Raw genomic sequence first — 11,708 nt, forward strand, 5'->3', positions numbered from 1 at the left:
TGGTTTCCCTTTTACATTACCCACTAATCTTTTCTTGTATTCTCTCCCTTGTGCCAGCTGTGGCTCAGTGGGTAGCACACTTGCTCTCTTGAGTCAGAAGGTTGTGAGTTCTAGTCCCACTCCAGGGAATTGAGCCCATCAAAGCTAGGCTGACAGTGCAGTGCTGAGGGAGTGCTGCACTGTTTCTGATGAGACTTTAAACTGAGGCCCCGTCTGCTCTCTCAGGTGGATGTAAAAGATCCCACGGCACTCTTTTGAAGAAGAGTAGGGGAGTTATCCCCGGTGTCCTGGCCAATATTTATTCCTCAACCAACATAACAAAAACAGATTACCTGGTTATTATCACAATGCTGTTTGTGGGAGCTTGCTGAGCACAAATTGGCTGCCGTGTTTCCCACATTACAACAATGACTCCACTTCAAAAGTACTTCATTGGCTGTAAAGAGCTTTGAGATGTCTGGTGGTCATGAAAGGCGCTATATCAATGCAAGTCTTTCTTTCATATATCCTTTTTCAATTTCCCCCCACTCTCTGTATTCTCCTGGTTTTTGACTGCATTCTGTACCTGACATTTGTCGTAAACCTCCTTTTTCTGTTTTATTTTAACCTCGATATCCGTTGTCATCCAGGGAGCTTGAGCTTTGGACGCCCCATCTTTCCTCCTTATGGGAATATGCTTGGTTTGTACCTGGTGTCAAATTTTGTTTTATAACACTCCCGTGAAGCATGTTGGGACATTTTACTACCTTAAATACGTTATATAAATACAAGTTGTTGTTATTGTCTGAGACTAACAAATTCCACAGAGGAAAAATAACAGTTTTTTTACTCCCAAATATAAAATATTTTGTTCCACGAGATTTATCTGCTTTTATTGATGAATTTAAAAAGTCTCCACTAAAACCTGAGTCAGTGTGTTGTGAGACAAAGAGACTTGTGTCCAATGCGAGGAATAAAGGCCCACAGCTTCCCCTGGCCCCGAGCCCTGAACAAGGGACTGGAGAAACTCGCTGCTCTGCAGATAAGACAATCAGCCGGCGCTAGTCCCGCCCCTCAGGCTCCCCGATTGGTTGGAGGGCCCGCCACTGGCTCGCTCCTCCAGCCCCGCCCACTGGGTGCCGCTAGTCCCGCCCCTCGGGCTCCCCGATTATTTGGAGGACCCGCCGCTGGCTCATTCCTCCAGCCCTGCCCCGCTAACTCCCTATTGGTCGGAAGCTCCCGTCAATCACCCGGGCAGTGTGAGCTGAGCATGCGCGGACCTTGGCAGCTGCCGCTGACACATCAGGTGAGAGAGCTCAGGGAGCGGGTTAATGAACCCCAGGGGAGGCTGCAAGATTCTCAGCAGCTCAGCTCTGCTCGGTGCTGTGTGAATGGGCTGCTCCACACCCCGGCTGCTCACGGGGAATGTCAGTGCGGAGGGCCCAGTGTAGAAGGCCCAGGGTGGAAGGACCAGAGGAGAGTGTCCTAGGCGGCAGGCCCAGCACGGAGGACCCTAGGTGGGGGGCCCAGCACGGAGGACCCTAGGCGGGAGGCCCAGCATGGAGGACCCCAGGCAGGAGGCCCAGTACGGAGGACCCAGAGGAGAGTGTCCCAGGCGAGAGGCCCAGGGCGGAGGACCCCAGGTGGGAGGCCCAGCACGGAGGACCCCAGGCGGGGGGCCCAGCACGGAGGACCCCAGGCGGGGGGCCCAGTACGGAGGACCCAGAGGAGAGTGTCCCAGGCGAGAGGCCCAGGGCGGAGGACCCCAGGTGGGAGGCCCAGCATGGAGGGCCCCAGGCGGGGGGCCCAGGGCGGAGGACCCCAGGTGGGAGGCCCAGCACGGAGGACCCCAGGCGGGGGGCCCAGCACGGAGGACCCCAGGCGGGGGGCCCAGGGCGGAGGACCCCAGGCGGGGGCCCAGGGCTGAGCGGCTGGTCGACAGAAGCGGAGTCGGGAGATGCTGTGGGTGAGCATGCTGCACGGTTTCTAAAGTTGAAGAATGGTCTCCGGCCCGAATGAGTTCCAGCGGCCCCGCCTGTGCTTCGTCTGGTGGCAGCTGTGAGGCTTTGTTTCGGTGATGGGATCGGGTTTGTGCGCTGCCATTTTGGTGGAGGAAAGACAGACTGTTCCTATCTATAGTCTGGTGCTTGAACAGCCATAAGATGGGAAAAGAGAACGGGATACAAGTGAAAGGAAAAAAGGAAAATAAAAGACAAAACAAGGTATATCGGCAAGGAATAACCAATGTCTTGATGGCTGGGTCCTGTGAGTGACAACAGCAAGAAGAAGGAAATTTGAGTACTCGTTTTCCTCTTTTACGGGATTTGAGAAAGTGGTCGGCTTCTTTTCTGTGGAAAGGTTGAAGACTGTGGATAAGGATTATGACATTATATGGTTGGATAACATCAAGTGAAGGCGAGGAGTTATTAGAGTGCCAATAGGACTGGCGTTGAACTGGTATTACTTGTTTTTTGAAGAAGCTTCGGGTTCTGGTTAAAAGTAGTTTACTTGAAGTCTTAAGTGATTTTTTGATATGGTTGTAGGACTTTGTATATTGTGGTGTTATTTAGTGTTAAAGCCTTCCTTAATCGAATGAATGAATGCTCTAGTGAACGCACGCATGCGGATACAAATATATGCACACATGCACGCATACACAATGGAACTTACGTTCGAACGAATGAAGGGCCCGCTCCCCAGGACGGGAGTCACTCGGTGAGTGTGAGGCCTGCCGGACGGATGAACGAACACACGCATGCACACAGGTAGACAAATGATACGCACGCATACACAATGGAACTTACATTCGACTGAATGAAGGGCCCGCTTCCCAGGACGGGAGTCACTCGGTGAGTGTGAGGCCTGCCGGACGGATAAACGAACGCACGCATGCACACAGGTAGACAAATGATACGCACACATACACAATGGAACTTACGTTCGATCGAATGAAGGGCCCTCACTCCCCAGGATGAAGGCCCGCTTCGTGAGCGTGAAGCCTGCCAGACAGATGAACAAACGCACGCATGCACGCAGATAGAAATGGTACACATGTACAAAGTCATGCACAATGGAACTTACGCTTGAGCGAACGAACGGACGAATGGAGGAATGAATGATTGAACGATGCCAGTTGGACTGGTGTGTACGGATTCTTGGTTTATTAAATAGTTGCAGTTTGTACTGTAAACATTATTGATTTACCTGTAAAATTTATTGTTGTATTTATATTGTTGACCATAATTGGTCAATGAATGTAATGGATTGACTGTGTAGCTGATGAGTTGTATAAGTACTGTTGTACTTGAATGTTAAAATTTTAAAAAGGACAACAGGTTATACCAAGCAAAAATGACGAGTTACTAGATTGCCAGTAGGACTGGTATGTATTGTTTTTAACTACGGGTACCTGTATTGTTGACATTGGTTTTGTCTGGAAAAATTTATTATTGTATTCGTACTGTTAATCTTAAAGCTGTTTTTTTAAGGCTTAGCCTTATTGTGGTTAATGAATGTAATGGATTTATTATGTAATTGATGAGTTGTAACAAGTACTACCAGATTTAAATAAAAGAGAAAAAATGAACCTTGGGATCCCTGATAGCCAGCCAGGAATCTTGTGCTGCTGCTGTGCCAGAAGAGAGGAGAGAGGAGAGGACAGGACAGGACAGGTGAGGTCTCTCACTCTGTGTCCAGGAGGAGAGACCATATCTGTTGCTGCTGCAGCTACTATTGGGGTGCCAGAGGAGAGGAGAGACCAGGAGACCAGATCAGAGCTAACAACAAAGGGAAGCCATTCCATCACTGTTTCCCCAACTGGTCTCCATTACAGGAGAGGGAGAGAGGTGAGAAAAACGAACATCCTACATCTGTTCAGAAGGAGGGAGAGCCGTTGGAAAACTTCTACAGGTGGGTGTTTCATGGTGCACTCTCATAAAGACATTGGCCTAGAAATTCAGTGGTGTTAGCACCCACTTAGCGCCTAAAGAGGTCTTTAGCGCCGGCGCTGTTGGTAGCCTGGAATTCAGTGTAGCGCAAATGGTGGCATTAGCCGGTAGCGCTGCGCCGGCACCGATGACGTCATCGGTGTGCGCAGCGCCCCGGTTTCAACGCGATGCCGGCCCAACGCCCAAATTCACTTGCCGCCGCCTCACCCGTAGCGGGCGCAAGGAGCGTTTGTAAAACGGGGCCTTGCAGCTCTGAGAGGCCGGGGCATAAAGGTGGAGGTGCGGCCGTCCGCTTTACCGGCGGCCGCTTGGCCGCTCCTTCCTCCCCGGACTCCCACGCCACCCCCCCCGCGGCATTGGTGTCTGACCCCCGCGAGCCCGGCACTTCTCCGTGGTGCCGGGCTCATTTGCCGGGGGAATCCAGCGGTGATCTCACGGCTGCAGGCAGCTCCTCCTTAAGAGAAGGAGGAGGCCTGCAGTACCCCAGCCTGCCGCACCGCATCGGGTGGCGCAGCGGCAGCTGGACGCCTGAAACTGACTTTCAGCGCCCCAAGTGAGGCGGCCAAACCCTGCAATAGCGCCCGCCTCCCTCTTGGGGCGCTGCAACTGAATTTCAGGCGGGCGCTACGGGAATCCGGGCGAGCGCTAAATTTCGGGCGCTAAACACCTGGTGCGGCGATAGTGAAATTCTAGGCCTTTGTATTTAAGTGGGGAGGAGGAAAGAAGAAGGAGAAGAAAACATCTAGGGGTGTGTGTGAGTGTGTGGCTCTTGTAAAAACTAGGCCACACACACCACCAGCAAACACCCCTCCCTATTGCTTGACCTGGGACAGCTGGAGCTGCCCAGGTGAAGTCATCATTTAATTATCACATCATTAAGACCTGGTAGTGGACTGAGCCTGGGCATCTCCAGCTTTATTTTCCCAGGTGAAGACATCTACTCCCCCCACAAGAAGACCATCAAAAGAGACTTATTTTTCACAGAGTGCACCCCTGCGAGCACCCACCCACCATCTTGAGTGGAGACCCAGCCCCTGCGGCCTCCCTCCTTCCCACCCCCCTTTCTCTCTCTCTTTGTCTCTCTCTAAAGAGGCACCTCATATCCATTAATTGTCCATTGAGCACAAGATTCCTGGCTGGCTATCAGGGATCCCGGGGTTTATTTTTTCTCTTTTATTTAAATCTGGTAGTACTTGTTACAACTCATCAATTACATGATAAATCCATTACATTCATTAACCACAATAAGGCTAAGCCTTAAAAAAAACAGCTTTAAGATTAACAGTACAAATACAATAATACATTTTTCCAGACAAAAACAATGTCAACAATACAGGTACCCATAGTAAAAAACAATACATCCCAGTCCTACTGGCAATCTAGTAACTCGTTATTTTTGCTTGGTATAACCTGTTGTCCTTTTTAAAATTTTAACATTCAAGTACAACAGTACTTATACAACTCATCAGTTACATAGTAAATCCATTACATTCATTGACCAATTGTGGTCAACAATATAAACACAACAATAAATTTTACAGGTAAATCAATAATATTTACAGTACAAACTACAACTATTTAATAAACCAAGAATCCATACACACCAGTCCAACTGGCATCGTTCAATCATTCATTCCTCCATTCGTCCGTTCGTTCGCTCAAGTGTACGTTCCATTGTGCATGACTGTGTACATGTGTGCCATTTCTATCTGCATGCTTGCGTGCGTTCATTCATCCATCCGGCAGGCTTCACGCTCACCAAGTGGGCCTTCATCCTGGGGAGTGAGGGCCCTTCATTCGGTCGAACGTAAGTTCCATTGTGTGTGCGTGCGTGTGTGCATATATTTGTATCCGCATGCGTGCGTTCACTAGAGCGTTCGTTCGATTAAGGAAGGCTTTAACACTAAATAACACCACAATATACAAAGTCCTACAACCATATCAAAAAATCACTTAAGACTTCAAGTAAACTACTTTTAACCAGAACCCGAAACTTCTTCAAAAAACAAGTAATACCAGTTCAACGCCAGTCCTATTGGCACTCTAATAACTCCTAGTCTTCACTTGATGTTATCCAACCATATAATGTCATAATCCTTATCCACAGTCTTCAACCTTTCCACAGAAAAGAAGCCGACCACTTTCTCAACTCCCGTAAAAGAGGAAAACGAGTACTCAAATTTCCTTCTTCTTGCTGTTGTCACTCACAGGACCCAGCCATCAAGACATTGGTTATTCCTTGCCGATACACCTTGTTTTGTCTTTTATTTTCCTTTTTCACTTGTATCCCGTTCTCTTTTCCCATCTTATGGCTGTTCAAGCACCAGACTATAGATAGGACCAGTCTGTCTTTCCTCCACCAAAATGGCAGCGCACAAACCCGATCCCATCACCGAAACAAAGCCTCACAGCTGCCACCAGACGATGCACAGGCGGGGCCGCTGGAACTCAATCGGGCCGGAGACCGTTCTTCAACTTTACAAACCGTGCAGCATGCTCACCCACAGCATCTCCCGACTCCGCTTCTGTTGACCAGCCACTCCGCCCTGGGCCCCCCGCCTGGGGTCCTCCATGCTGGGCCCCCCGCCTGGGGTCCTCCGTGCTGGGCCTCCTGCCTGGGGTCCTCCGTGCTGGGCCCCCCACCTGGGGTCCTCCGTGCTGGGCCCCCTGCCTGGGGTCCTCCGTGCTGGGCCCCCCGCCTAGGACGCTCTCCTCTGGGTCTTCCACCCTGGGTCTTCTGTACTGGGCCCTCCGCACTGACATTCCCCGTGAGCAGCCGGGGTGTGGAGCAGCCCGTTCACACAGCACCTAGCAGAGCTGAGCTGCTGAGAATCTCGCAGCCTCCCCTGGGGTTCATTAACCCGCTCCCTGAGCTCTCTCACCTGATGTGTCAGCGGCAGCTGCCAAGGTCCGCGCATGCTCAGCTCGCACTGCCCGGGTGATTGACGGGAGCTTCCAAACAATAGGGAGTGAGTGGGGCGGGGCTGGAGGAGCGAGCCGGCGGCGGGTCCTCCAACCAATCGAGGAGCCCGAGGGGCGGCACTAGCGCCGGCTGATTGTCTGATCCGCAGGGCAGCAAGTTTCTCCAGTCCCTTGTTCAGGGCCCGGGGAGGCTGTGGGCCTTTATTCCCCGCATTGGACACAAGGCTCTTTGTCTCACAACACACTGACTCAGGTTTTAATAGAGACTTTTTAAATTCATCAATAAAAGCAAATAAATCTCGTGGAACAAAATATTTAATATTTGGGAGTAAAAATACTGTTATTTTTCCTCTGTGGAATGTGTTAGTTTCAGACAATAACAACAACTTGTATTTATAGAACGTATTTAATGTAGTAAAATGTCCCAACGTGCTTCACGGGAGCATTATAAAACAAAATTTGACACCAGGTACAAACCAAGCATATTCCCATAAGGAGGAAAGGTGGGGCGACCAAAGCTCAAGCTCCCTGGATGACAAAGGATGTAGACGTTAGAATAAAACAGAAAAAGGAGGTTTACGACAAATGTGAGGTACAGAATACAGTCAAAAACCAGGAGAATACAGAGAGTGGGGGGAAATTGAAAAAGGATATATGAAAGAAAGACTTGCATTGATATAGCGCCTTTCACGACCACCAGACATCTCAAAGCTCTTTACAGCCAATGAAGTACTTTTGAAGTGGAGTCATTGTTGTAATGTGGGGAACACAGCAGCCAGTTTGTGCACAGCAAGCTCCCACAAACAGCATTGTGATAATAACCAGGTAATCTGTTTTTGTTATGTTGGTTGAGGGATAAATACTGGCCAGGACACTGGGGATAACTCCCCTACTCTTCTTCAAAAGAGTGCCATGGGATCTTTTACATCCACCTGAGGGAGCAGACGGGGCCTCAGTTTAAAGTCTCATCAGAAACAGTGGAGTACTCCCTCAGCACTGCACTGGAGTGTTAACCTTGCTTTATGTGCTCAAGTCCCTGGAGTGGGACTAAAACCCACTACCTTCTGACGCAGAGAGCAAGTGTGCTACCCACTGAGCCACAGCTGGCACAAGGGAGAGAGTACAAGAAATGATTAGTGGGTAATGTAAAAGGGAACCCAAAAATCTTTTACAAACGTATGAATAGTAAAAGGATAGTTAAAGGAATGGTGGGGCCGATTAGGGACCAAATAAGAGCTCATCATACGGAGGCAGAGGGCTTGGCTGAGGTACTGAATGAGTACTTAGCATCTGTCTTCACAAAAGAAGAGGATGAAGTTAATGTCGCATTAGAGGCGAGGGGAGTAGAGAAATTGGATAAAACTGGATAGAAAGGAGGTGCTAAATAGGTTGTCATCACTCAAAGTTAGCAAGTCATCCAGTCCAGGTGGATGCATCCTAGATTCCAGAGGGAAGCTAGGGTGGAGATAGCAGAAGCTCCGACCACAATCTTTCAATCTCCCTCAGATATATGGGAGTGGTGCCAGAGGACTGGAGGATTGCAAATGTTACACCCTGTTTAAAAAAAGGGGAAGAGGGATAAACCTGGTAACTACAGGCCAATCAGTCTAATGTCAGTGGTGTAGGTGAGCATCCTTTACCTGGTTTACGGTAATTTACCTGGTCAGGCAGCCTTTGCCACTGCACTGTGGCCAATTCCAATCAACAGTTTCGAATCGCTAACCCCCCCCCCCCTCCAGTTCTGACTGGAGGAACTTATAATTAATGATATATTAAAAACGGACAAATGGTCTGGATGCAAGAAAGTCAAATTTAATTGAAACTAAAGAAACTACACCACACGATCAAAGTAATCATGGTAAAATTGCTTAACAGGGGAAGGCAGACAGCAAAAACGAGGGATAAATGGCTACAATGTTAACCTTACAATCTTAGCAACATTTCCCTTAAATTACCACCCCTTTACTTCTCCCTAGATTGTCTTGCTAGTGGGTCAGAAGCCTTGCTCACCTGCAGTCCAAAGAGTAAAAGAGACAAAAAAGGGGGCAGAGGACTTCCTGGGCTTAATCTTTATACCCTGGGAGGCCCTGCTGTTTTCACGCCGAAAAGGTCCGTGCGCAATTTCAGACCGAAAAGTCCAAATGCACAAGAGAAGGGCTTTTAACTTCCTCCATTCATACATGGAGACATCACGTAGTAGAGTCAATTTCAGTGAATGGATGTGTGTAAACAACCCATTGTGCTTGCCGTCCGATGATTGGCTGATTCAAATGGGCCATTCCCCAGTGTAAACAAGCAGCTTGTAGGTTACCGGACCCGCCCAATACCACAGGGTGACTGACAGCTCGGGCTCCATTCAAACTTACTACAGGGCAGCACTGAGCTTTTCATATGCTAACAGCCTGTCTGTCCTTTTCTGCTGCCTTTTAAAATTCTGTTTCCATGAGGTCTGTTCAGCCATTTTTATGCCCTGGGCAATTTAAACAGTCCAAAACTCAAGAGTACATCTTTTAATAAAATGTACAATCTTAAAGTGTGCGATTTTCACAAAGTTCTTTGATTCCAGTGTCCAAGTGCTGCCTAGCTTACGAGCTTTTTAACGCAGCCTTTTGCGGTTCTGGGTATGTTTTAAAACATTGTCCAACCCAGAGACAATTTAAATCACACAAGTCTTCGTCCACGATGTGGATTAATATTTCCCAATCTTCGGGGGCTGCGGGGATTTTGTGACCCCTACATTCCCCCGTTGGATACTTCCAACTTGCTTGTAGTATCCTCTTGAAGAAGTGAGCAAAATTTTCTGACCACCCACAAACAATCATCCCCTGTATTTACCTATAGCTACCTATCACTGATTCCCCGACCCATCTATTCCCCTCAAATCCGAGAAAAACCATGGTACAGTAGGCATCTACAGATACATCAATTACAAAATGTTACAATAAGGGGTGTCATACCCCTGCACCACTTGTTATATTATAACATATTACAAAATGTTGCAATCTTGGCTATACAATGTAATCAAAATGACCCCAAGCATGGGGAGGGTCCTATGCCTCTGCACCACTTGGAACTGTAAAACAAAATACAAATATCTTCATTAAACATTTGAAACAAAACGCTGAAATAAACCCCAACCATCACGTGCCAATGATGGGTCACGAAATTCGAGTGGGTATTGCTCCTCCCACCTGGGCAGTAAATGTTCCTTCCACCCCCCCTTTAATGGTCTTAAACTTTTAAAACATACAGAATTGATTTTACAGAACAGTCTGAGCCGCCAGCCCCGAGCCGTTCCCTTGTCCCTTTGTGGAGGCTGGGTAACCCTCATGTTTCACAGACCGAGACCGGGGAGTATGGGATTGTGACTCCCAGTCCCTCCCCCTCCCATCTTCCCTCGACTGGCTGCAGAAAATGATGGGTGCCTGTGTGGCGGCTCTCACTGGCCCCACACTCAAACTTGGATCCCAGATCCGGCCACCCACTCATCCTTCCCAGCCACACTTACACTCTAACTTTACCCGTTGGCCCCGGGTGAGCTCCTCCTTTCCCCGAACGCACCCACGCGATTCTTGGGTCTACCCCTCCCCTTTACAATCTTTCCCTGGCCACCACCACCCACTCCCGGGGAACGCGTCCCTATCTGACAAGGCGCCTGCACTTCCCCACCATGACTCCTCAATAGCGATGACTCCCGCAAGTGAAATTCGGTCAGGATAGTGCTGGGTTGGGGCCGTGCCCCACCCAGCTGGGGCCATCTCTTCCACGTAGGATGAATAGGCAGGTTCCTCCGGACCCTGTCCGGTTTCTCCCGAAGGTCGCTGCGGGGTCTCCTCCTGGATTCGTCCAGTGGCGAGGTGATCCCCAACATTCTGCATAACCATATCTTCATTCAATGCTCAGCTCGGGCTGGGCGAACAGGGCTGCTCCTTTGTCCACTCTCCTGCAAAAGAACTTAAAAGGACATGCAGCCAGGTCTCTCACTGACCTGCTGTCTTAGGTGGAGACATGGTCAGGTCCCTCAACTTCGGACCAAAACACAAGCATTTGGCACACTAATATACTTAAACCTTGAACTTAAACTTAAAACTACTAGTTACATTCTAAACTTAAAATTTAAACACCTTAAAAGCAAGCTATAAACATTGGTAACTTAACACAAAGCTATAATACAAATGCCGCCCATCTCCGGATGGCCAGGTTAATCTCTGGTGTCACTGTCGCAGATTACTGCTGCCTGCAGCAAAGCTGGACTGCCTCCTGCTTCGTGTCCCTGGCAGCTTATGGCTGCTAGTTGGGGACCTCTGTGATGTTTCCTCCCCGGCTCGGGAGATTGCTCTTTGTGGTGGGTACTCTGCTGACCATCTTATCTTGGGCTTGTGGACCCGCTGAGACCTTCTGAGGGGCGTCTCTGTGGGGGAAACTTTGGCTGACGGACCCTGAGCCTGGGTCACAGCCCTAGCTGGCTGGGAAACTTCTCCCCCTGATGCAAACAGCCCGCACTGTTTAATATACCTGGCAGCCTGCCAGTAATCCGGGTTTGTCTCCTTTTCCCTACCCACTCCTGTACTGGGGGCAGGTATCCCCTCACAACCCGCTGCTGGTGGCTGAAAATCTTCCTCTCCAGGTCCAAAACATGTTACCAGCTCCTTCCATATGTCCCCTGCAAGAGGAATTGCTATCCCTTCCTCCCAGAGTCCCACACCATAGGGGGAACCACTCTAGAAGCGGGCTGGGAAGCTTGTCCCTTTAAACAGGCGACTGCGCCTGCGTGAGAAAACTGAAGAGGAGCTGCTGTGGTCACGGGCTGGGGAACTGCACCTGTGTGAACAGGCCATTCAAAAGACTGGGGAATTCCTG

Source organism: Somniosus microcephalus, unplaced genomic scaffold (genome assembly GCF_052327205.1).
Source record: "Somniosus microcephalus isolate GS21.2 unplaced genomic scaffold, FLI_Smic_1.0 unresolved_chr1, whole genome shotgun sequence".
Lineage (NCBI taxonomy): Eukaryota > Metazoa > Chordata > Chondrichthyes > Squaliformes > Somniosidae > Somniosus > Somniosus microcephalus.